Here is a 25,008-nt window from a genome sequence, read left to right as displayed (position 1 = left end):
CGCAGGGAGGGATGCTGTCTGCACTTTCTCCCTGCTCTCCAACCCGCCTCCTGTTTGCCCCCACCCCCAGCAATGCGGGGTTGTGGGCAATTCCAGGAAAAGCTGGGGTGAGGCTGAGCCACGCCAATGCCAAAGAAGCCTCAGTCTTCAGTGAGGAACCACCCCCCACAAGGCGTGTGGGTCAGCAGGGTCTGGGGGTGGGGTGGGTGTAGGGGTGGTTTTTTTTAATTATTATTATTATTGATGTGAGGCTGTCAGCAGCCAAGCAGCCCGGCCATGGCCGTCTCTTTATAAACCAGAGCATTGCCTTGATCACACCATACGGCAAATCTGCTAATCACCATTATCGACAATAAAAATGAGTGGGGCCTCGCTTGCCTCAGAGACGATCCCTGAGTCGGTGACACTAGACCAGATAGATAGCTGGCTTGGCCCGTGGCAGGTAGGCAGAGCCCAGGTCCTCCTCCTCTTCTCCCCGCAGCGATCTGAACAATTCCAAAACCTCCTCCCTGGCGTCAGCCGAGCGGGTGAGGGAACTAACCAGGGCGCTCTCTCTAGGGCCCTGTTACATGCACTGAACTTAAAATGAAACACGAAGTGTGCATTTCGGGTTTGAACATGACGCATCAGGAGCGGTGGAAGCTGGCAGCCCTTCCCCTCCCTCCAGCCTTTCGGTAGCAGGTATTAATATTGTATTAAATGTTATGAGAAAGTAAGGGCTGCGGAGAGAGGAATGTGCTCAGATGCAATTTTGTCAAGGTTTTTATCTGTGATTATGATTCCAGATGTAGAAACTCCCGGGGGAGGGAAGTGAGGGGCTGCTGGCGTGTGACATGTGTTTTAAGGTGTTTGGCAGTGTTTCTCAAAGTGGTGACAAAATGTTCAATTTTATTACAGGGAATTGGTAAAAGAAATATGAATACTGGGTCAGGGATTGTTCACCTCAGCATAAGGGTTGGCCATTATTGATCAGGGTGGGGAAAGTTTGTACCGAGCCTTGCTTAAATCACATTGTCAACAATGTAAATCTGTCAGCTCAGGTTTTTCTGAAAGAAGACTTGTAACGAAATATCCAACAGCTAACTGTTGTCTACTTCCTAATTTCCAGGAGAAGATGTCAACTACCCTGGAAGCAAAAAAATAAAAATAAAAAAGTAAAGATTGCAAGAAGAATGCCACACCTTTTTTTTCCCAGTGGTATCACTCCAGCCATTCCTTCAGGGTAATTCATTTCACTCTCACCCAGAAAAATGCTCAGTCTGGAAAGGCCATTTTTGCCAAAGTGGCCGTTCTACAAGTCTTTCAGACTGACACACACAACAACAACAACAACACATTTTCTCACAGTGGGAACCACATTTTGCTTACAAAGACAGGGAGATTTTCACAAGAAAAAAGTGGGGACAGAGCTGATGAACTCCAGATGAGCTGACAACTCTTACACCCCCATGCACTTGACAAGGGGCCGTTTTCCTGCTACCCTCTGCCGACAGCAGGACACCCCTAAACTCCATCTCTAAGCACAGGTTTCCTCATAAACCTTTTATGAGGTTCACATACGCTAACAGTAATCCACTCGGTGTCAGGCCCAGCACCGAGTCGATTGGAGGTGGCCCTGGTAAACATTTCCATGGGACAGACAGGGATTTCTGGCTAAAAAGGCCACACTTGACCACTGCCCAGCCCCCATCAGAGCCCTGGGGTCGGTGCCCACTCGCTGGAGGCACTGCCACATGGGTCACCCCCTAGCAGCCCAGTCCTTCCCTAATCCAGGCTACAGAGCATTGGTTTTGGCTTCCCAGGCGCTGGCGTTCTGTTCCCATCTCCAGGCAGACCAGGCTCCTAGCACAAATTGCACCTTCGGTGGAGGTGAGGCGGTTCCTCTCCCAGGAGACGAGCTAAGACGTGGACCTTCTCCCAGGGGGAACAGTGAGGTTGCAGGGGATGGAGAATGCCCAGCATGGCCCCCACCTCCAACACTGCTCTCAGTGAGACCCTTCCCCTAACCCAGCCCAACATTCCACGGGTCCAATTAGCAGTCCCCACTGCTCCGTGGGAAGTTGGCATTGTCTCTTTAAGGTGAGGAGCGAGTCGTCCTCCGCATGGGCTTCATGTGGAAGCCCAGCTCCTCAGCAACACCCCCCTCCCCGCATTTTTATTCCTCCATTAATTAAAACAACTAATGTCCCATCGATGATCTTTGCATGAATGAAAATCATTATGAGCCCTTGCAGGTATATGGGAAATTCTGTTTGCTTAAGTCTCCATACTTTGATTTCCTATAGACTCATTTTCTCAGGCATAAGGAAATTCAGACAAAACAATACAAAACCAAAATCTCCTGCGCCTTTGTAATAAAACACGAAGAGGAGTCGTGGTACACTTGTGACGACCTCTTGCAGGAGAAGCAGGCAGATGACCCTGTTTCGGGGCTGAATTTTACTAGCAGGTGGAGCACTCTAGCCAGTTTAGGCAAACACTGACAGATCTTCAGACTCAGATTTTGAATTTGTGCTCTGTTGAGTCAGATGAGCTCATCCAAATTGACTTTTAAGCTCCCATGTTAGTAAAAAAAAAAAAAAAAAAAAAAAAAAAGTAGGGAGGGACAATCAGTTTTATTTGGAATTTCCCAGCTAGTTGGCCATTTCAGCTTGCATCTCCATTTCTGGGGGTTGCCATAATTAGAGCGATCTATTTTGCATTTACTTCTCTTTGCAAGCACTACATTATTCACTCTTTCCTGTGCTTATTAAACAGTGCCACCTGCACCAAATTCAACAAAGCTCTTCCATCAGTCGGGCCCAGCTAAGGATCCCAGGCCATATATTATCATTAATTGAAGCTCAATTGAATAGTTGACAACAGAGGCATGAGTAAAAGCAACACATTTTCTAGGATGCGTTTATAAAAATGTTTTAAGCAAAAAAAAAAAAATCCCCCAAATTGTCATTTTACAAACTCATTTCATTCTTTCTGCAATACAGTAATTCAAGCAGCAATTAGCAAGTCTTTTAATTAATGAACTATTCCTGTATGTCACCAAGGTGCCCCCAGCACCGACGTCCTCCTTCATAGGTACTAGCAAAATGCAGCCAATATTTTGTCACCCAAAGCCTTCGATGCTGACCACCTCGATGACCCTAGAGTTCTAAAAAGGATTTGAAGAGCCAAAGACAAGACTGAAAAGCAGAGCACCCTTTTCAGGAAAACTAGTCAAGGGGGTGGGAGTGGGGGCGGGGGTATGGTGGGGAGAGAATGGACCAGAGGCGGAGAAGGGAGACGCAGAAAATGGATGGACAAGGACCTCAGTGGTTACAAATGGCACCGAAAGTTTCCAGCAAAGATGGGACCCTGGCTGAGCTTCAGCTCTGTTACAACGGACTCTGTGTCCAGATGCTGATGATTTACACGGCGTTCAAAGCCTCAAACCTCAGTGTGGTTTGTTCTTTTTAAAGCTCCCTGCTTTGTTCAAAATACTGCTTATCTTTGGCATTGTCAACAGCTCTGCATCTGTGAGAGATTAATTAAGTGATAGGTCAGGCAGGATGAGGTGAAAGGGCATGTCTACCCAATGAGGACGGGTTCATCCGTTCCTAGGTGGATCAACTTTTTTGAAGGATGCCAATTTGGGTTCCATTTCCAGAGGAATTTATCAATAGGGACGCCTGAGCTGCTCCAGTGAGGGGCACTTAGCTGGAAAGGATCATTCTGCAGATAGAAAAATCTAAAATCTACATCCTCTGTCTTTTCACGATGAGGAAACAAATCATAACCGTTCATTGTCTGCAGGCTTAAGTTGTACCGAGCTGGGTAAAGGCTGATTTTCTCAAATATGATCCTTTTACAAAATAGCTAATTGGACGATTACAAATAAGATTGCCACACCACACAATGCAAAAATCAAAAGTTTGCCTTCTCTGTCTCCACTGGCTGTTTCTTATTGCCTCTTCCTTTCTAGTCCACTGTTAATTTCTAGAAGGCAAAATGAGAGAATGAGATAGAAAGGGAGTCAGGGAGGAGGATAGAGAAATTGAAAAAGAGAGGTTTTCTAGGCACCAGCGACTGAATTTTTCCAGACCAATTAGAGATTATCTTTAAATCTCCATCTTCTACCCCCTCCACACCTTTCTAAATAGATCTTCAGATTAGTGAGAAATTAGTTAATTGGGAAAGGCCATGTGGCCGCTTCTCCCTGTTCTTAACCAGAAGGGTTTTAAGGACCTTAGACCCCCCCCACTCCCCAAAATGGCCCCCTCCTGGCTCTTCGCTACAGATCGGTCTGCATTAACACTGTGGTTGCAAAATTGTGAGACAGACATAAGTAAACTCCTCGCCTATAAACAGGGCTAGACTCAGGTAAAGTGTTCTCAGCCAGCCTTGGGGAACAAGGAAAACATTTGGAATATTTTTACTCTATTCTTCAGCACTCCTACAAATGAAATTCACATTACCCAAAGCATTGGGGGTAAGGGAGGAGGGTAAACAACCCTTTGTGTGTGTGTGTGTGTGTGTGTGTGTGTGTTTTGGGGGGGGGGCTGTTGTAACTGACCAGCCCTGCTTTCTCTTCTCCAAAGAAATGTAGCATGCTAGTTTCTTAACTATCCAATTCTTTAAATCATCTGGGATCTATCTATATTTATAAAACTGAGCAGAAATACTTAACAGCCTGATCAATAGCCATTGACCGTCAGAGCACCTTGCACCCTAACAGGCACAGCTTGATCATGTATATTTGATCATTGAAAAATTCAAAGCACCTTGCAGCAGTGTTATCAAGCTTCCCATGAAACAGTCTGTCTCTTTCTGTGGTCTGAAAAAGAGTGAGAGGTTCTCTCTCCCCTGCCTGCATCCATCTATCCTTCCATCTATTTATCTGAGTACACACACACACACACACACACACCCTTCCCGGAGAATTTACTGCTCCTATATTTGATGAAGAACAAGGTAATTAACTGCGAGGCTGTACATCTGGGCGGCACTTCACATCCATGACAATAATAAAACACTTTTTTCACATTTTAGCAGAAGAAAGGCTAGTCCTACCCACAGATTCAGAGGACCCCAGAGTCTCCGTCTGCAGAGCCTCCTTGTTATAAATCCTGCCTCCCTCTTAAGTGATGGCACGCACAATTGCACCAGGGGCACTAAGTTTATCTGTGCAAAAGCATCACTGGAAAAGCCTGTCCCTTCCCAGAGTTTCAGCATCAGCTGGCGGGGGTAGGGAGGAAACTGAAAGAGAGACAGCTGCCTCCTCCATCCCCAGTCTGCTGGGCTCCAGACTGGGGCAAGGGGCCAAAGGACTTTGTCCCATGAAGGGCCACAGGGAGATGAGGCGTCTGTAGGATCCCAAGGGCTGATATCCTGGCCATGTGCCACCAAATTCTATGGCTCCCCAAAGGGTTGGGTCCTGCAGGTTTTTCCGATATTCTGGGGGTCAAACAGCTGATTCCAAGTTTCTCCCCAAGGTATCCCAGGCCATTCCCAGGGTCTGGCTAGAGAAATACAAGCTGGTAAACCTGCTCCAACCCCTCAGCACGAGTCCTAACAGCCCCAGCCTCAGAGACCACCCCAATCCCCCAGCCAGCAAAACAAGTTACCTGCACACCCTCCCATCTCGTGAGTCTCCTGCTCGGTATTCCAACCGTGCCCAGCACCGATTATCCAGGGGCCCTTCCTTCTACAGGAAGGCTCTCTCCTTTTTAAGGGGGGGGACTTCATATGATAATACGTGTAATATGATATGGAATGACAGAATGCATGACAGTTGCCCATAATACATAGAAGTCAGTCAAAGGACAGAGGGGACATTTGGATAATTACCATCCATTGGCTAGTCAATCACGCGAACAGAGAGAAACTGCACAAAACCCACAATGGAGTTGGGAAACAAAAGAGACCCGAGCCAGACTCAGGATTAACCGGTCTAAAGCGATCTAAATGCTTTTGTATCTGAAGAACTGAGGCTCCCGGGTCGCCCCCACCCCAATCCCAGGGAACTAATTGCGGGGATCAGAGTTAAAGCTCTCTCCCTCCTTTCCCAATTCTCTTTGTAGACTACTGCTCACCAAGCAGAGGGGGAAAAATGATTTCTCTCTCTGTGTTCATTAAACTATTTTAAAGTTAAAGGGATGGGGGAGGGGTGAGATGTGCTCCCCCCACATACCCTCCCGTCCAGAAGCTGAGATTCTTCAGTCTTCCAGGAGGCTCGGACAGTCCGGGTTGGCCTCGATTCTTTGTTTCAGGGTAAAGTCTCCCCTCTTTGCCTCTTGGAAACAAACGCCCCATCCACCTGGGCTGAGGCTGGCAGCACCCCCTTTCCCCCACGGAAGCCGGGCCCCTGCTTTGGGCTGAGGGCGTCGCTGGCCCCTGCACTGGGAACACGCAAGGGCTGGCTCCCAGCTGTCGACCCCGCACACCCAGGGTGAAGTGGGGAACAAGGGCACCAGGGAAGCCGGTCTGGCGTGGGTGAGGATGGCCGCACACCGCGGGCAGGGGAATCTCCTTCTCAATGCGAGGGAGAGGAGGAGAAAGAAGAGCCCTCGGAACTGGGGAGGGGACGAACACGCTGAACTGGGGGTGTCCGGCTGCTGGTGCAGAGAGAGAGGCGAAGAGGGGCTTCGTCCACAGACACGCCGGGAAACGGCGCCCGTGCGCGTCGGCAGGCTCCGAGGGGATGCCTGCCGAGAGGGGAAGGGAATCCCTCACGCCACAAAAGAGAAGGTCTCGGTGATGCGGGCGGCACCTCCAGTCCCCGGACAGGAAGACCGGCAACGACCGCCCTGGCCCAACGCGTCCCTCCCCGCGCGACTCCCACTCGCCGAGGCCCTCCCCGCCCCAGCCGGGCCCTCGCGCGCCCGGGGCCCTGGGGCAGCCGCAGCTCCCGGTCCGGGTCGGGGGGCCGGGCCCGCGCCCCCGTGCAGCCCTCCCTCCAGGCCCCACGGGGCGCGCCGCGGCGCCTTCTTACCTTGCCGAGTCCTCCGCAGCGGGCGTGGCCGGCTCTGCCGGCAGCCCTGGGCCGGGGCCGGGGAGCGGGGGGCGGCGGGGCCGGGCTCGGGGGGAGCGGCAGGGCGAGGGCTTGGGTCGCTGGCACGGTGCCCAGCGGGGGCGACGGGGCAGTTGGCAGCCCCAGGGCCTGCGCGCCCGCCGGGCCGAGCCGAAGGAGACGCGAGGCGTGGGGGACCGGCTGGGGGCGCCGGGGCCGGGGCCCTGGCCGCGGGACGGGGGGCTCCCTCCTGGGGCCCGCGGGGCGCTCCAGCCTGCGGGGCCGGCCGGGAGCCGGGCGGGGTGCGCGCGAGGGAGGACCGGCGCCGGGGAAGCCGGGGACGGGGCGCTCGGAGCCCGGGGGCCGGTTGCTCGTCTCGGTTGATAAATCAATCAGGGCCCGCCGCACCGGGGGAGCTGCCCCCCGGGCTGCCGCGCGCCGCTGCCCGCTGCCCGCTGACGGCCGCCTCGAGTGGGCGCGGGCCGCGCGTCGCGGGCCGGGCTGCGGTCATTCGGCGGCGGCGGCGGCGGCGGGCGCGTGCGGCCGGGGGCGGGGGCGGCCGGGCCGGGCCGGGGCGGGGGCGGCGGCGGCGGCGGTGGCGGCGGAGCGCCGTGGGGGGAGCGGGGAGCGGGGGGCGGCGCCGCGTCCCCGGGCCTCCCGCCCCGCCCCCCGCCGTCCCGAGCCCGCTCGCGCCGCCCCCGCCCTCGGCTCTGTCACTGTCACTCGCCCCGGCGTCCGGTCCCTCGGTCGGTCCCTGCGCGCCTCCTCGGGCCTCTCCGCATCTCCCGTCCCCGTCGCGCCGCTCGGTTCGCCCTCACTGCGCGTCTCCCCGTCTCTCTGCGGCGCTGACTCCGACCCCTCGCGGCTTGCTCGCTCTCACCATTTTCTGCCCCCATCCCCGGCCCTGCCTCCCTCCCCTCGCTCGGGAGCGCTCGCAGTGCCTCCCTCCTTGGATCGGGTTTAAGCCGTTCCGCTGCTCCGAGACCTGGGACAAGTCGCCCCCCCCCCCGCCCCCCTCCCAGCCAGCTGCAGTTCTCCTCTCCCTGGAGGAGCTGATGAGCAGCTCCTCGCGGGGTGGCCCCGTGAGCAGCCCTGGCAGGGGGTGCCCCTGGTGAAGTTCACGCACACGCAAAGCAGCCGCACGGTGGGCTCCCGGGGACCTCCGCCTCCAGGTCCAGTGCCAGAGGCCGGGTCAGCAGGGCAGGTCAAGGCGGGTGATTTCCTCAGTGTCCCTAAACCCCTTTCCAGGGTCTTCTCCCCCCCCCCCGCCCCCGCACATCCCAGAGCCGTCACCTGCTGGGTCCTCCCCCACGACCCAACTGGTGTCCTTAAACCCAAGCCCCATTCCTCCACACTGCTCCCCTGGGCATCCTGGGCTCCCATGGGCAGCCTGGCTGGCTTGGGGCTTCAGAGTTGGACAGGAGTGGGTCCGAGCCCACGTGTCCTGGGGCAAGGCACACCTCTCTAAGCCTCCGTTTCCTCACCTGTGAAATGGGGACACTAGCCCCTTCGAGGATGATGACTGGCCTGCACACCAGGCCCAGCCTGTGGAAGGCTATTGGTTCTGCCCAGCTTGCTTTCCACCGACGAGGAGGAGGCGACTCACAGGCAGGCAGGGTCTCTGTGTTGTGCACCTTGCACTCCAGGTGGGGAGACGGACTGAGCAGCACTGACATGATGACCTTATGACGCTGTATCGGGGCCCCGGGGGAGGGAGTCAAGAGGGTGATGGGAGCAAACGTGCGTGCGGGGAAGCTGACCTGGGCTGGGGCGCAGGAAGGGCTGGATCAAGACACTGAAGCTGAGCTCTCCGCTGAGGATTGCAGGGGACAGGAAGTGGAAGGAGCTCAAGGAGAGGGTGGAGGGCTGAGCGGTGCGGAGGGGCCCTGCAGAGGAGTCTGGGCCTCCATCCAGGGGACTGAGAGACCAGGGGGCAGCTCCCTGACTGGTCCTTTGCCTTTGGCGCTCCTTGGAGGTGGCCGCCTCCTGTCTCCTGTGCTCTGTCCCAGCAGCGTCCACCTCAGAGGGTCAGTGCGTGCCTTGGCATCTGTGCCCCCCCCCCCACCGCACCCAAGAGCGCACATGCAGGCTTGGCTGCTCTTAGAGCCCTTCAAGTCGGGCCTACAGGAGGCGCCCTCCGTGCGCACTTGTTGCATTGGGCACCTGCTGTCCTCACAGAGGACTGGGCTTGGGGTGACAGACGCCTCGGAGCACACAGCCCATAGGTGACCCTTCTCAATGAGCCCTGCAAGGCACACGAGGTGTGCGACTGGCAGCTCTTGGAAGGCAGGAGTTTGCTCACCTGGTGCAGTCCTTGGTGTGTCCCAGTGCCTGGGGGACACGCTCCCTAACACGCACTGAGAGGGTAAGAAAGAGCAATGCGTTCCAACACAAGAGGAGGAAGAAGGGGAGGTGGATGGAGTGAAGTGAGCTATGAAGATGTGATCAGGCCAGTGCTAAGCATTTGTGCGCAGTCACCTTGACCAACCTTCCCAGTACTCTTGCCTCCTGGGCACCATCTCCTTCCCTTTTCCGACAAAGCACTGGGGCCCAGAGGGGTTAAGCTACAGGCCCAAGGTCACACCGCCGGTGAGTTCCTTCACTTGGATTTGAACCCAGGTCTGCCTGCTCCTCCTTGCTCAACGGAGGAAGCAAAGCAGGAGGAGAAGGCAGAGGAAGGAGACAACTGAGAACAAAAGAAGAGCAGGGGCAAAGGAGTAAGCTCCACGAGTAATTTTTCAACTTAAAAACAATTCCCATTTCCCAGCCCTGCGGAGGCAGGCGCGGCGGATCTGAGACGTGGCTGGCCCACTGACTCGCCGGAGCCTGCCGAGGGGCCCGGTGAGCTGCTTCAAAGCAGGCCTGCTCAGCACAGGCGCTTTTAAACTTCACACGGGAAACTTTCCAGGGCTGCCTTTTTGCACTTTGTTTCCAAATCAAGAGATGGGGAAGTCCCTGCCGGCCCAGCAGGGCGGAGAGCTGCCCGAGAGCCCTGCCCTGGGCTTCCCCCACCCCACCCCCACCCCAGTGAGACAGTGGGAGGACAGGGCCCCTGCTGGAAAGGGGTCCCGGCAAAAGGGAACTCAGGCCATGGGCGTGGCAGCCGGTCTCTCACCCCCACCCGACACCCCCGACCCCCACACCCTCCTCCAGGAATGAGGCTTCCTTTTACCGGGGTTTCCTGTGGTCCCCGCTGGTGAAGTGCCACCACCTCCCAAGCATTAGCTGTGCTCTGGAACCCCACCGTCTGTTGTCCTCTGATCACCGGTCCGCAAGGCAGCGAGGGTCTGCCTGTAACCGGGAGCTCCCTCTGATTTTTGGAATTCAGATTTGGATTTTGGATGAACATCAAGAGGCCGGCTCCATGCATTTTAATTAAGCTGTCTTTTTTCATTTATTACTAATACACTCCTCTTAACTATGATTTATTTGTTAAACAAAGCACCATAAGCCGTCTCTTATTCATCTTAATTTCAACAAAATTAAAGTAGTCGCTGTTAGATTGCACCTAATTGCACTTGCAATGAAAAGAACGGAGATGTTAATCAAAATAAATTGAAGATAAACAATAAAATCATTACGTCTTTGCAGCGCTAAGTGTCACTAATCAGTTTGGACTTGAAGCGACCGAACAGGAATAATGAATGTGTCACCGAAGGCGTGCTCATTAAGAGAAGCCACCGAGACCTGGTCCTCAGGGCAGCAGACGGCCACCCTGCCCATGTGGTCCTGGGGGTCCTTCCCTGGGCTGGGCAGAAGGCCCTCTTGGAGCAAAGGGAGGCTCGGAACCGGCCGGTGTCAGGAAGGTAGCCCCACTTCCAAGGGGTTCTCCCGTATGGTGAGAAACCATGAGGCTCCAGGCTCATTTCTGCATATCCCAGGTAGCCAAGGACAGGACAGGAGAGGCCGGAGGACAGCCAGCCAGCCATACATGAGACACAAGCAGCCCGACACACCCTGGGGGGCCACAGTAGGGAAGACTGGAGCAGAAAGAGACAAGGGGACAGAGAGATGGCACCCAGCTCGAGAAGAGGAAGAAAGATGGGGGAGCGAGGCTGATGAAGGCCAGAGGTGGCTCTGGGTATGTATGCAGTGGGGCTGGGAAGGGGCGCTGTGGTGGGGGAGGCAGAGGGTCCCTGCAGGGTCCCCCGGGCTCATAAACAACCTCAAGGATTTCGTAGGCCTGGAGGGGTCTGGTGGGGACCCAGTCACAGGGACACCAGGTGCAGAGCCAGAAAGATGCCAGCCTGGGTTGCTTTGGCTGAAGCTGTCCCAGTAGCACCCCCTTTCTAGTCCAGGCACACCCAGTGTTCCTGTGGGTGACTTTGGGAAATGGGGAAATTTGAGGATAGGGTCTGTCTGGGAATGGATGCCAGGAGGGAGATTCTGAAAGCCACACATCTGAATACCTACTATGTGGTTAGCCCTGGGAAATACTCAGGCAAATCAAATATGGATGGCTTCTCCGAACTTCAGTCTGTCCATCTTTAAAGCAGGGTTAGAAATAGAACCCACTTTTTTTTTTAAGGTTCATTTTATTTATTTGAAAGAGAGAGAGAGAGAGGGAGAGAGAGAAAGGAAGAGATACAGAGAAAGAGAGAGGAAGAGAGAGATCTTCCATCCACTGGTTCACTCCTCAAATGGCCACAACTGCCAAGGTTGAGCCAAGCCAAAGTCAGGTCTCCCACATGTGTGCAGGGGACCAAGCACTTGGGCCATCTTCCACTGCTTTTCCCAGGTGGGTTAGCAGAGAGCTGGATCGGAAGTGGAGCAGCTGGTGCTGGAACCAGTGTCCATATGGGATGCTGGCATTGCAGGGGGTAGTTTAACCCATTATGACACTACACTGGCCCCTGCCTTTTTTTTTTTTTTTTTTTTTTTTTGGACAGGCAGAGTGGACAATGAGAGAGAGAGAGACAGAAAGGTCTTCCTTTGCCGTTGGTTTACCCTGCAATGGCCGTTGTGGCCAGCATGCTGCAGCTGGTGCACCGCGCTGATCCGAAGCCAGGAGCCAGGTACTTCTCCTGGTCTCCATGCAGGTGCAGGACCCAAGCACTTAGGCCATCCTCCACTGCCTTCCCAGGCCACAGCAGAGAGCTGGACTGGAAGAGGTGCAACCGGGACAGAATCCGGCACCCTGACCGGGATTAGAACCCTGTTGTCGGTGCCGCAGGCGGAGGATTAGCCTATTGAGCCACTGCGCCGGCCAGCCTACTTTCTTTTTAAAAAATATTTATTATTTATTTATTGGAAAGGCAGAGTTAGAAAGAGGATTACTTCGCAAATGGTTGCAATGGCAGGGCTGGGCCAGTCCTGGCTTGGTCAGGAGCCTGGAACTACATCTGGGTGTCCTACCTGGGTGGTAGAAGCCTAAAGCACTTGGACCATCCTCTACTTCTCTCCCAGGCTCAGCAGGGAGCGGGATGGGAAGTGTACCAGCCCAGACTCAAGCTGGCCTTCATATGGGATGCCGGCGTTGCTGGTGGTGGCTTAACCTGCTGCGCCGTAACGCAGCCCCCATGTCAGGAGAAGTAAATGAGCTGATGATTGCAAAGAGCTTAGAGCAGTGTTTGACCCTTAGACATGGCTGTATGTGTTTGCTAAATAAGAATAAGAGGAAGTCGAGTTCCTGCCCTCACGGAGTGGACACAGACTCATGAACAGGCAAGTTCAGGTGAATGGGCCAAGCCATCCTAGGTGCACCTGTCTGTGCAGAGCCTCCGGCTGAACAACTTCTGGAAGGAGGAGTAAGAATTAGGTAAGGGCGAGCAGGAGGATAAAAGAGTGTTTCCGGTGGAGGGGATCACGCAAGCGGAGGCGCACGGGTAGGAGCTGGTAGGATGTACCTGGTGATGCCGAGCCAGTGGAAGTCAAGGTGAGCCCTAGCAGGGCTGCCGGGGGGCGTCTGTGCTGGTTTCTGTCCACCCTGTGGTTCTGGTTGCTTTGCATGCATTTGCTCTGGGTGGGGTGGGACTCTTCTTTCGGGATTGAATCCTACCACGATTCCTCCCCTGCCTCCCTCCCAGTCCATGTGGTCCTGGTAGAGGCAACCCCCATGACGTCAGGGGAAGGAGCACGTGACCCAGACTGAAGCCAATCAGTGCACTCTACTCCTGTGGCCACAGTGATTGGTTAAGAGAGGGACAAGCCGGCCCAATGGGAGCCAGCCCAAGGCCTCGGCTTGCAGACTCTGGAGAGGTCTTTGATGCTCTCTGATGGTCTCTAAGCTGACAGGGTGCCAGCGTTGGGGGTGCCATCACCATCCCAGGACCATGGGGATTCTGAGCCGAAAGCCAACACAGCAGAAGGCAGCACGACGGAGGAAAAGGAGTTCCAGCGACATCGCTTGAGCCCCACATCCAGCCGAGAGGAAGCCAGTCCTAGCCCTTGGCCTTTCTGGTTTCACGAGCCAATAAATTCCTTTTTGTCGAAGCCAGTTTGGGTTGAGTGGTCTGTCACTTGGGACAGAAAGAGTTCTAGCTGATGCAGACTTCAAACAGGAAAGTCTGCTTTAGTGACAATACTCTGGCAGCCTCGGTGTGGCAGAAAAACTGGAAGGGGGGAGCCAGGCAGCTGTGGTGGTCTCCAGGGGGCTTGTGGCAAAGAGCAGAGCTGGGGACTGTGGTCTGCACCCAGGTGCTGGCTCCCAGGGCTGCCAGACAAGTTGCCACGGACCTGGTGGCCAAAACCCAGCAGAAATTAATCTTCTCGCAGCCCTGGAGGCTGGGTGTCCCAAATTGGAGGGGTAGCAGGTCTGTGTTCCCTCCCAGGCAGGGAGAGTGCCTGGGGGAATTGAGAGAGAATACCTGTTTTTTAAGTTTTCTTTTAAAAAAAATATTTGTTTATTTACTTGAAAGTCAGAGTTACACAGAGAGGAGAGGGAGAGAGAGAGAGAGAGAGAGAGAGAGAGAGAGAGAGAGAGAGAAGTCTTCCTTCTGCTGGTTCACTCCCCAATTGGCTGCAATGGCTGGAGCTGAGCGGATCCAAAGCCAGGAGCCAGGAGCTTCTTCCAGGTCTCCCACACAGGTACAGGGGCTCAAGGACTTGGGCCGTCTTCTACTGCTTTCCCAGGCTATAGCAGAGAGCTGGATCGGAAGTGGAGCAGCCGGGTCTTGAACTGGTGCCCAGAAGGGATACTGGCACTGCAGGCGGTGGCTTAACCCACTACGCCACAGCGCCGGTTCCTTAAGTTTTCTTTATTTTTTCAAATGGCATAGTGACAGAGAGAGAGAGAGAGAAAGAGAGAGAGAGAGAATCTTCCATCTACTGGTTCATTCCCCAAATGGCCTCAACAGCCAGGACAAGGCAAGGATGAAGCCGGAACCCAGAGTCCACGGCGGTCTTCCACGTGGGTGGCAGAGCCCACCACTTCAGCTGAGCTGCACTCGAAGTTCACGATAACCTTTCCAGTTGTATAAAGCAGCAAATGGGAGGATTTGGAAGTAGAGGCGGGAGGTGCTGGAGACCCTGGACGCTTGGAGGCAAGAGGAGGAAGAGTTTGGGGATCCCCCATGCATCACGGTGAGCACCAGAAAGCCAACGGCTGGGGTGGGCAGAGCTCTGGGGAGGCAGTGCAGTGCCCCTGAGCCGTACCCAGGCCAAGGTGCCACTGCCCATAACTTAGGAGCTGGGCAGTCCCTCCAAAGCAGCACAGGGCAAGAGGGAGGCTCAGGGACACAGAGCAGCTGACTCTTCTGGGAAATTTGTGTGTTCCCAGGTCAAGGACAGAAGCAATCCTACAAACATGGGGCGGGGAGGGGAGCATAGCCCCCACATCACTGCCATCTCCTGGACCCTGTGCCTCGCTCAGTGCTTGGCACACGACTGCCCAAAATGGAACTATTGCCAAACCCCAGTTCTCCGTGACGCCCACCTCACATCCCAGAGCCTCAGTCTTCCCATCTGTAAGGAGGTCGAGATGAGCAATGCACCACATGAAAAGTTTGTATGAACCCCACATCCCTGTCCAACCCAGGAGGTCAGGAAAGATATGGAGGCAGCCTCCACATAGCTGCTTCCTCTTCCTGCCCTTGAGTCATGTGTTCGGGGCAAAAGACCAATTTTCTCATCGGACATCTCTTCCGGGAGATGTGACAAGGCACACCAGGAAGTTCCGTAGATGTGTGCCTCCTACCCTGCCTTCCTAATGAGGACAGGGCATTTGAACGAGGATGGACCCAGGGGCGGGGAAGGCTCTGGCTTGGCCAACCTTTCCTCTCCTGCCAAGTGTCCACAGCTGGGACTCGCAAGTGCCCGCCCAAAGGTGCCTCACCATCCAGCTCCCATCAGTCTTGTGCCTGGCCTGTGCCCGCCGCTGTCATGCCAGCTCCACTCGCTGATCGACCGCACGGTGTCGGGCAGTGAGCTTGGGGATCTTGTGCTCTGCTTCCCTGGGTGCAGAGTCCATTGCAAGCCCTTCTCACAGAAGAGGAAACTGAGGTGAAGTGACTTTCTCAAACCCAACAGCTGGCAGGTGCCAGAGCCAGGACTCAGGCTCAGATCTCTTACCCCAAAGACTATTCTTAGAAGTGAGACACCTCCCTGCCTGGGGTGTGGAGTGGGGCATGGGGCTGGGAAGACCATGATGCTGGGCCCCCGGGGCTGGCTCCAGAGCGCCGGTGCTTCAGCTTCGCCTAAAGGAGGAGATGCCCCCCAAATTCCTCTTTGAAATAGGAGCCCCACAAGGCATGGCCGGAGACCCATCAGAGGAGGGCCAGACGCCAACGATGCCCACCACAGCGGGGGCCGGTGCGCCTCAGAGGAGCCTTGGGTTTGGTGCCAAAGCCTGAAGAGGAGCCCCTCCCCCACCCCCACCCACGGTGCCCCTGTATAAGTTGAGGGAATGGAGCTTGAAATCACACTGTACAAGGGCGGATGCTTGGCCTGGTGGTTAAGATGCCCACGTCCCTTATCAAAGTGCCTGGGTTCAATACCTGGCTCCAGCTCCTGCCTCCAGCTTCCTGCTAATGCAGACCCTGGGAGGCAATGGTGATGGCTTAAGTAATTGGGTTCCTGCCACTCCTGTGGGAGACCTGGATTTAGTTCTTGGCTTTGGCCTGACCCCCCACCCCGTCATTGCAGACATTTCATGGGTAAGCCAGTGGATGTCTGGGGCGCCAGTTCAACTCCTGACTGCTCTGCTTCAGATCCAGCTCCCTGCTAAAGCACTCGGGAAGCAGTGGATGAAGCCCCAGATACATGGGTTCTTGCCACCCGTGCGGGCTCTTGGCTTTGGCCTGGAGCAGCCCTGGTTGTTGTGGCGTGTGGGGAGTAAACCAATAGGTGGAAGATCTCCCTCCCTCTCTCTCTCTCTCTCTCTCTCTCTCTCTCTCCCTCTCTCTCAAATGAGTAGATCCATAATTTAAAGCTAAATGAAAAACCACGCCCTGGAATCTGCCGAGTGCTGGCTGTGTGTCGAGCTACACTCAGCATCTACTTACTCCTTTGCACGGAGCAGCAGTTGGTTTCCGGTTTTCCAGCTGAAGATCCAGTGACTGCCAGCCCCCACCCCCACCCCCGCCTTTCAGCCAGGAAGTCACTCGAGCTCTGGCCAGACAGGGAAGCCACTTGCCCTGGAGCACGTGGCCTCAGAGTAGCGGCACCAGGTGTGTTGGAGTGAAAAAGTAGGGAAAACAGAAGCCTGGCACATCTGCCCTCTGGGCAGGGTGGGGAGGTGGCCCAGAGGCTGAGAGAGAGGGAGAGAGAGAGAGAGAGAGAGAGAGAGAGACTGGCAGGGGAGCTGTCCTTGGTGAGAGGTGGGGAGGCCTGGGGGTGGGGGAGGACAGAACAGTGTCATCTGGCAAAGTCCTTGGGGGGCTGCCCCATCCGCCGTGCGTTTAGCTGCTGAGCTGCCTGCTGGGAGTTACAAGGAATCTGAGCAGTTTAATCAATGTTTTATCGCACCCTGAGCTGGCCCAGTTGGGCAAAATAAACTGGTTTCTCCAGGAGCAAATGAAGGACAAGCATTCCTGGGCATGTCCGTAGGGCTTTTTCTCTTATTTCACACTCTCATCTTCAGCTCAGAGAGGCAAAGACACTTGCCCAGGCCCACACAGCAGATTGGCACCCAAGGTCCAAACTCAAGGCCCCGGAGCTGGGACCTGGCAGGTGCTGCATTGCTCTGCCCCCAGGAAGCTCCAAGCTTTGTGAGAGCTGAGGCTGCCTCTCCTCCTGTGCTGGGGCCCCTCTCCCCGGGCCTTCTAATGGGGATGCACTCAGCCAGGCTGTGGCAACCTGCAGGTGGGAGATCTCTTCCTCTGTCTTTCCATCTCTATCTGTCACTCTTCCTTTCAAATAATGAATAGGGCCGGCGCCGCGGCTCACTGGGCTAATCTTCCGCCTTGCAGCGCCGGCACACCGGGTTCTAGTCCCGGGCGGGGCGCCGGATTTTGTTCCGGTTGCCCCTCTTCCAGGCCAGCTCTCTGCTGTGGCCAGGGAGTGCAGTGGAGGATGGCCCAAGTGCTTGGGCTCTGCACCCCATGGGAGACCAGGAAAAGCACCTGGATCCTGGCTCCTGCCATCAGATCAGCGCGGTGCGCCGGCTGCAGCGGCGGCCATTGGAGGGTGAACCAACGGCAAAGGAAGACCTTTCTCTCTGTCTCTCTCTCTCACTGTCCACTCTGCCTGTCAAAAAAAAAAAAAAAAAAGACAAATAATGAATAAATAAATCTTTAAAAAGGAAAGGGGGGTGTGGCACTGTGGCACAGTGGGTTAACACCCTGCCTGAAGCACTGGCATCCAATATGGGTGTCAGTTCAAGCCCCAGCTGCTCCACTTCCCATCCAGCTCTCTGCTATGGCCTGGGAAAGCAGTAGAAGATGGCCCAAGTCCTTGGGCCCCTGCACCCTTGTGGGAGACCCAGAGGAAGCTCCTGGCTCCTGGCTTCAGATGGGCACAGGACTGGCTGTTGTGGCCAACTGGGGAGTGAACCAGTGGATGGAAGACTTCTCTCTCTCTCTCTTTCTGCCTCTCCTTCTCTCACTGTGTAACTCTTTCAATAAATAAATAAATTATTAAAAAAAAAAAAAGGAAAGGGAACATTACAAATCACTCCCTAGCTCTTACAACTTCTGCTCAGAGATGATCCTTGACACGTCTCATATGTCACCAGACAGATAAAGCCACATGACCATGCCTAACTCTGCAGGTGGCCAAGAAGTGCAATCCTTGCATGTGCCTGGATAGCAGAGATTCTGAACTGTTTTGAAATACCATCAAATACCATCACAGAGAGAGCACAAAATACCATATTAGAGAGAGCACACTTCAGCTTGCACATTCATTCCCAAAATATCTGCAATAGCCAGGCAGCGGGAGCTCAATCCACGTCTCCCATGTGGGTGGCAGGGACCCAGCTACTTGGGGCATTACCAGCGCCTCCCAGGGTCTGCAAGCAGGAAGCTGGAGTCAGGAGCTGGAGCCAGGCGCAGGAAGTGCAGGATGAGATGCGGCTCTTACCTGCTCTGCTGGAGCCCAGCCTGACCCTCACCTGTTGTTCCTCCTGCTTCAAATACCCTGTCTCTCTTCAGCACTTGGCAAATCCCAGTGTTCCTTCTCCCTTCTCTTCCTTTCTCCCTCTCTTCTTTTTTTAAAAAATATTTACTTGAAAGCAGCATTACAGACACACACACACACACACACACACACACACAGAGATATCTTCCATCTGCTGATTCAGGCTCCAAATGGCCACAATGACTGGGCTGGGCCAGGCTGAAGCTGGGAGCCAGGAGCTTCTTCCAGGTCTCCCATGTAGGTGCGGGGCCCAAGCACTTGGGCCATCTTCCTCTGCTTTCCCAGGCATATTAGCAAGGAGCTAGATTAGAACTGGAGCAGCCAGGACTTGAACCAGCACCCGTATGGGATACTGGCTCTGTAGACTGTGACTTAACCTGCTGCGCCACAACGCTGGCCCTATCGCCCTCTCTTCTTGCATCTAACAAACACACACTAAGTACCCAATGTGCCCACGCTGTGCCCAGCTCGACTGGAGCCTGCCCTGCCTCTCACTGAGGAACGGCGTCCTCAGCACCTGGCACGTCCCTCTGCTTGTCACTTTGGGTTGTGTCTGTGCCCACACTGCCTTTGGCCACTGGGCAATGGGCCGTGCGCGGGTGGCGACTGTGTCTCATTCATGTCTGCATCCTCAGTCCCTCCCCTTGTGCTCAGAAAAGGATTGTCAGTCAACCGGCCAATTGATTGACTGACTGAATGAGTGAATGAATGAATGTTCAACAATGGCTTGGTGGCAATAACTGGGCTGTTTTGCCTTAGGCCCAAAAAAGAAGGATTTTAAGCTTGGTTGTTTGGGAACAATTTCCCATTGCACAGAAAATAGGGTACAGACCCTTTCCCACAGCCTTCGTGGCCCTGCCTGGCTTGCCCCTGCCCGCCATGTTCCAGTTCCAGCCATATTTCTTTTTTCTTTTTTTTTTTTTTTTTTTTTTTTTGACAGGCAGAGTGGACAGTGAGAGAGAGAGACAGAGAGAGAAAGGTCTTCCTTTGCCGTTGGTTCACCCTCCAATGGCCGCCGCTGCAGCCGGCGCACCACGCTGATCCGATGGCAGGAGCCAGGATCCAGGTGCTTTTTCCTGGTCTCCCATGGGGTGCAGGGCCCAAGCACCTGGGCCATCCTCCACTGCACTCCCTGGCCATAGCAGAGAGCTGGCCTGGAAGAGGGGCAACCGGGACAGAATCCGGCGCCCCGCCCGGGACTAGAACCCGGTGTGCCGGCGCTGCAAGGTGGAGGATTAGCCTATTGAGCCGCGGCGCCGGCCTCCAGCCATATTTCAGACGACCAGACGCACCAAGTTCATTCCGGGGTCAGGGCCTTTGCACTTGTCATGCCTCCTCCTAGAACTTGCTGTTTCGGGTGCATCACTGGGCTGCCTTCTTCTCACTGTAGCCCCAGCTCAAATACCACCCTTGGGTGCCTTTCCCTGCACACGCAGTCTGAAGGCGTCCCCTGCTGCCTTGTTTATTGTGCTGCCTGTTTTATTCTGTTTAAGCTCTTTTCCGGCTGATGTTCTTTAACTTACCCATTTGCTCATGTGCCTGTATTTTGCCTCTTCCTTCCAAAACACAAAGCTCCCCTGGCCTCTTCCCACGGCTGCAGCTGGAATCCCAGGTAGTACTCAACTGAGTGCAGCAGCTTCATCCATGTTTGTCAAGTGCATGAGTAAGAAGTGAAAAGAAACACCTTGCCTGAACAGTCCAAATGGGGAGGATTCTGCCATTTCTTGCCCACCAATATAGTCCTTGGCCTTGAACTCTGCTCTTCCCATTGGTTGTTGGGGACAGATGCCTGCAGAGCAGGTGCCAGATGCCTGCGCACCTAGGGTGCACGTGCATCTATGAACCCCGCAGAGCCATCCAAGCACTTGGCCTGGGAGCAGAGAGGAGCTGCAGGGCCATCTCCTCTCTCACCCGACTCTGGCCCCAGCACCTTCCTCCTGCTCACTGCCTGAGCGCCTGGTCCTGTGCAGCTCTTCTGTGATCAGCAGCTTTAAAAGCTAGATGGGGCGTTGCTCCTGGTCTGCCTTTGAGCGGAGGGCAACAGGGCAGCCATCCCAAGGCTGGCAGGGCAAACACAGACTTCAAAGGACTCCACTTTTGGTTGCCAGGCAGCTGGGAGGCCAGGGGCCTGGCGGCAGGGTGGGGCACAGCAGGGAGCAGGCAGGGCCACCTGTGCAGAACCGGCGTTGGGGGGAGGGGCTGGCTCTCTGGCTGGTGCAAAGCTGGCTTATGTCTCTGTTTTCCCTCTGTTGTAGCTGGTGGCAGCTCCTCAAGGGTGGGGAACATTTGTCTCTTGGTTCCCAGCACCCAGAAGCAGACTAAGCCATACACGACTCTGTCTGCTCATGTCCCACCCAAAGCGTCTTCCTGGCACGTGGGCAAATCTGTCCTCGGCCGCCTCAGCCTTTGCAGAGGGGGCTTGGCAGGCTGCAGACCCACCTCCAGCGTGCACCATCTCTGCCGCTGAGCTTCTCTCAGGAACCTGCCCTACGGACGCCAAGTCGCGTAGCCATGCACCTGTTCACGCCTGTGTCATTCATGCCAAGTGATCCACTGGGAGGCAGTGAGTGGCAGGCGCCGCATCAGGCCCTGAGACAGCTCACAGGTGCATAGATGGGATCTCTTGGGTTCCTTTAGAAATCGCAGAACCTGGTAGGTTGAGCAGGCAGTCATGGACATCCCGAGTGAAACTTACGCTAAGTACCTCAAGTGAGAAGCACATGGTGTGGTGTGGGGGGACAGGGTCACAGGTCCTTCTGGGAGGCCAACGACATTGTGGCACGGTGGTGGTGGGGGGGGGGTTAAGCCACTTCCTTCGATGCTGGCATCCTATATCAGGTGCTGGTTTGAGTCCTGGTTGCTGTGCTTCTGATCCAGCTCCCTGCTAATGACCCTGGGAAAGTAACAAAAAATGACCAAATTATTGGGGCCCCTGCCACCCATGTGGGACACCTGGATGGAGCTCCTGGCTCCTGGCTTCAGCCTGGCCCAGCTCCAGCTGTCGCAGGCATTTGGAGAATGGACCAGTGGATAGAAGATCTTGGTTTCTCTGTTTTTTCTTTTTTTTTCCTGCTCTCTCAGTCACTTTTCCTTTCAAAAAATACATAAATCTTTTTAAAAAGAGAATGAGAAGGACCGGCGTGGAGGTGCAGCAAGTTAAGCTGCTGTCTGCAATGCCATTCCTATGAGCACCGACTCGAGTTCCGGCTGCTCCACTGCCAACCCATCTCCCTTCCCCGCTAAAGCACCTGGGAAAGCGGTGGAGGGTGGCCCAAGTGCTTGGGCACATGTCACCCGCATGGGAAACCTGGATGGAGGTCCCGGCTCCTGGCTTCATCCTGGCCATTGTGGCCATTTGGGGGCTGAGCCAGTGGATGAAAGACTTCTCTCTCTCTCTGTTTTTCCCTCTCTTTCTCTCCAGATAAATAAATACATCTTTGAGAGAGAGAGAGAGAGAGAGAGAGAGAGAATGAGACAGGTTATATGAATCTACAGTGTAGCAAGTCCTCAATATTGTGTTAAACATTTTAAAAAGGTGTATGGCATGCTTGAACACCAACAATTCTTGTGGTATTTGTGCGTGTGATTAATATTTGCATGGGAAAAGATGGCAAGAATATGTCCCATATTGTTAGCAGCTGTTATTTCAGAAAGGGGAATACCTGTGACTTTCGCTTTTTAAACATTCCAATAATGTTTGAATCGTTAAAAATAGACAAACATTACATTGGTGAAAAGAAAAAAAACTAAAGATTCCAGGTGAAAACCTGAAGCTGTTCCGAGAATGGGGTCTTGCTTTCTGGAGGTGAACTTCCTCCAGCCAGGAGCTGGAACCTCAAAGGTGGAAAGCGCTCCGTGAGGAGGGAGCGGAGGCTCCGCAGAGCTCCTCGTGGTACGGGGAAGGCGGGGCCTGATCCTGCCTCTGCCATTCTCCTGTTGGTGATCTGGGGAGGCCATGGGGTCTCCAGTTTCCTCACCCGTGGGGAGGGCATGAGGCCCCTTCATAAAGTTCGTGGAAAATGGCAATAAAAGACAAGTTTGTTTTGGTAGAAAAAAATCATAATGCATGTGTCGTTCTCACAGTACGCATTTTCCATACGCTGTTTGAGGACCCCAGTGTAACACTGCCTTCCCCAAAGGGTTGTTTGCAGAGAGAGTGAAATGCTACATTAGAATTCTCTTGGAAAGCTACGACTCGGTGGTTCTAAACAGAGGGAATGCTTTTGCCAGACCTGGAAGCATCATATGGAATTGTTGGAAGAGGAGGAATAATTTTGTTCTTGGCTCCTCTTACAGAGAAGTGAAATTTGCTTATATCATCCACCTAAGAAAACACAGTAGCGGGTCCGCTCATTGATAAGAGGCGGTAGATTCCAGCACGCCTCCCTCGGCACCCTCCTCGGGCGCAGAGAAGGTACCAAAGTCTGTTGCCTGGGTAAAGGAACAACCTACTCCAACCTACAGGGCTGTGTGGTCATCCCCAGGTGTGAACCACAGAGGAACAATTCACTGAACAAAATCTAGATCCCCCTCCCCACACAGTCATAGGAGAGCCACCAGGCACACTTCCGTGTCCCCCGGCCATGCTGAGGGAAAGGGCAGCCAGTGACAAGCAGCTGGGATGCTGTCCAGGAGGCCAGCCCAAAGAACCGGGCAAGAAGTGAAAGTCAGAGAAAACCCCGCTCTGGAGGTGCAGGGAAGTGACGGACAAGTGGGACAGGGGGCCTCAGCCCTGGGGCACTGTCCAAGACAAGGGTAAGGTGCCCTGAGACCCAAGGGCCGGGCCGGTGGGAAGGGAAGAGTTCCTGCTGGCGATGCCCGAGGAGGTGTGCTGAGGCCCAAGGCTCAGTGTCCAAACCCATGCTAAGCTTCGGCTTGGTTCTCACTGGCGTCTACTTTGAGTGGAGGAGGGGTGCAGTCTTAACCGGAGTCTGGCCAGCGTGGAGGCATGAAGGAGAGTGGCGAGTCTGTCCATGGTGGAAGCCAGTGCTCTGTCGGGCTCAGGATCTGGAGAACAGAAAGTCTTCAGCCAACAGTGGCTCTCACACCTACTACTATTAAAACTGTCATATTAGGGCTGGTGCTGTGGCACAGTGGGTTAGGACACTGCCCACACCACCAGCATCCCGTATAGGCACTGGCTCGAGTCCCGGCTGCTCCACTTCCCATCCAGCTCTCTGCTAGTGGCTTGGGAAAGCAGCCGCAGAAGGCCCAAGCGCTTGGGCCCCTGCAACCATGTGGGAGACCTGGAAGAATCTCCTGGTTCTTGACTTCGGCCTGGCCCAGCCCCACTAGCTGTGGCCATCTGGAGAGTGAACCAGCAGATGGAAGACCCCCCGCCCCGTCTTTCCCTCCCTCCCTCTCTGTAACTCTGCCTTTCAACCAAATAAAATAAATCTAAATTGTCGTATTATATAGAGTCTGGTGGCTCTGCTGGTTCTCAGACCTACGCTGGTTCAGGACACTAAAGTTTTCTGGCTTCAGGGGTGAATTTCCCATCAGAGAAAAAGTAGAATTCTTGTGAGAAATTCAAGTAAGAAGATCATATTGTGTGTTTACTATCTTCCAGGCACCATTCTAAAGGCCTTTACCTGGATTAACTCCCAATTATCCACAACTGATTTTGTTCCCACTTTACAGGTGAAAATACTGGGTCCCACTGAGGAGGCCTTGCTCAGGCCATAGAACTAGCCAGGGCCGTCAGAGAACAAAAAGGCCATCACAGCCCCGCGAGTGCCCCTGAGCGTCTTCCTTTGTGCAAAATGTGTAAACCACCTTACACGAACCCCCAGATCTCAGGGGTGAGACCTGGAATCTCACGGTACAGGGGAGGAAGGCGGCGCAGAGGTGCAGTGGCTCGCCCCGGCACACACAGCCAGGAGACAGGGCAGGGCCGGAGCCGGGCCCTCTGTCAGTTGGCATCCAGATGTTGAGGCTTTCCCACCAATCCCCCTCGCAGCCAGCAGCTCAAACACTGAGCACAGGGGCACCTGGGGCCTCAAAGCTCTCCCCAGACACACGGGTAGCAGATGGGAGACAGCCAGTGCACTCCTGGGCCCCACCTGCCGGGCGGGTGGGGCTGCTCTCTTCTTCCACACCACCTGACCCGGGGCAGCACAGGTGGGACACCAGCTGGGCTGGCCCAGGGTGCAGTGAGGGGCCAGCAAAGCCAGCCTGGGACAGCGCTGCCTGACCCAGTCCTGAGGGTCTTCATATTCCCAGTGTGAGCTGAGACACGTCGCCTGAGGAGAAGGCCGAGGCCCACCGTCCCCACTGGAGGGGGTGGGGGCTGGAGAGAGGCAGGGCTCCTTTCCAGCCTCCTTTGCCCTCCACTTCTCCCCTTCCCATCCTTGTCCACTCTGAAGCCACAGGGAGTCTTTCTAAAGGCAAATCCCAGTCTACGTCCTGTGGTGAATGGCCTTAGCCTTCAAGACAAAGTCCTGGCTATTTCTCCTGACCTTCAGGGTCCTGAGTGTGACCTGACCTTTGCCTCCCTGTTGAGCCGCATT

General features: G+C 54.8%; 1 protein-coding gene across 1 annotated transcript in view; it reads right to left on the bottom strand.

The window, feature by feature from the left end:
• LHX2 (LIM homeobox 2) overlaps positions 1 to 7,471 on the bottom strand; it is a 30,613-nt gene extending 23,142 nt beyond the window's left edge. The window contains exon 1 of the mRNA XM_070056678.1: positions 6,968 to 7,471. The gene's annotated coding sequence lies outside the window, so the exon portion shown is untranslated. The remainder of the gene's footprint in view (positions 1 to 6,967) is intronic.
• Positions 7,472 to 25,008: the final 17,537 nt, after the last annotated feature.

This window comes from Oryctolagus cuniculus, chromosome 1 (genome assembly GCF_964237555.1).
Source record: "Oryctolagus cuniculus chromosome 1, mOryCun1.1, whole genome shotgun sequence".
Classification (NCBI taxonomy): Eukaryota; Metazoa; Chordata; class Mammalia; order Lagomorpha; family Leporidae; genus Oryctolagus; species Oryctolagus cuniculus.
This window is presented reverse-complemented; position numbering and strand designations above follow the sequence as displayed.